Raw genomic sequence first — 1,036 nt, forward strand, 5'->3', positions numbered from 1 at the left:
AGCCTGGCTTTTTCCTTTTTGATTATATTCTTGTATTTTTTAAATCTATTGAAGGGTCCTGACTTTTGATTTATGAATTATCTAATCTCATTATATATCACTAATGCAATTTCTGTGCTCAGGGCTTGCTATGGTGTTTTGAGATTTATTATGGAAAGTGGTGCCTAAGGTTGCGAGGTACAATCTTCTACTATTCTTTCGTATATTCCAGTCTTAACCCTTTGTTCTGCTTGATATGATATAAATTTCAAGTTTGTAATTGTTACAGGTTATTGTGAGTGAAAAGCTTAGGGAAGCTCGTACAAAGTCAATGAAGTTCAAGGATGGATACATGATTTCTTCTGGTCAGCTAATTTACGAGTACATTGATTCAGCCGTTAGACACGTCCTTCTTAGACTGGTCAGTTTCTACACCATTTATTGTTACTAACTTAAACTGTATCTTTCATTATTATATTAATTGTTGTTTGGTTTACTTTTGTTTGTTTCATTTTTGTTTAGAGTGAGACAGTGGAGAGTATGAGGTGATGATTAGATAATTTCCCTATTGGTTTGATTGTCGAAACGGTGACATAAATGTATTCCGTCTATCTGATCATTCTCTCCAGTCCTACTAAAGAGTGCCTTTTTTTTTTTTTTCTGTTTTACTTCTTTTGTTGTGTGCCGAGTTATATTTTCTTTATTTCTGGAAATTCCGTTCATCTTCTAACTTAAAGTTCATTGTTGTTTGTTTTGTTGAGCAAGGTGTTATTGGCATCAAGGTCAAGAACATGTTGGATTAGGATCATAAAGGAAAGAATGGTCCAATGACTCCATTGCCTGATGTTACCATCCACCAACCTAAGGTTGAAGAAGACTTCGTCAGGCCTTCAATGATGGCTCCTACCGAAATAGAAATGGAAGTTCCCCCACAAATGATAGTAACTTGAATGGGATGCGGTTTCCAGATTCATTATGATCTGGCATACAGTGTGTGATTACTGCTCATGTGGATGATGCTTATGTCTACATGCCAACTTCAGAGTTCAAGTATGTT

General features: G+C 35.5%; 1 non-coding gene across 1 annotated transcript; it reads left to right on the plus strand.

The window, feature by feature from the left end:
* The first annotated feature begins 517 nt into the window (after window positions 1-517).
* On the plus strand, window positions 518-601 carry LOC113328461. The gene has a single exon (XR_003349430.1). It is a non-coding gene; the product is annotated as a small nucleolar RNA Z102/R77 (small nucleolar RNA).
* The last annotated feature ends 435 nt before the right edge of the window (window positions 602-1,036 follow it).

The sequence above is a fragment of the Papaver somniferum genome, unplaced genomic scaffold, assembly GCF_003573695.1.
Source record: "Papaver somniferum cultivar HN1 unplaced genomic scaffold, ASM357369v1 unplaced-scaffold_107, whole genome shotgun sequence".
Lineage (NCBI taxonomy): Eukaryota > Viridiplantae > Streptophyta > Magnoliopsida > Ranunculales > Papaveraceae > Papaver > Papaver somniferum.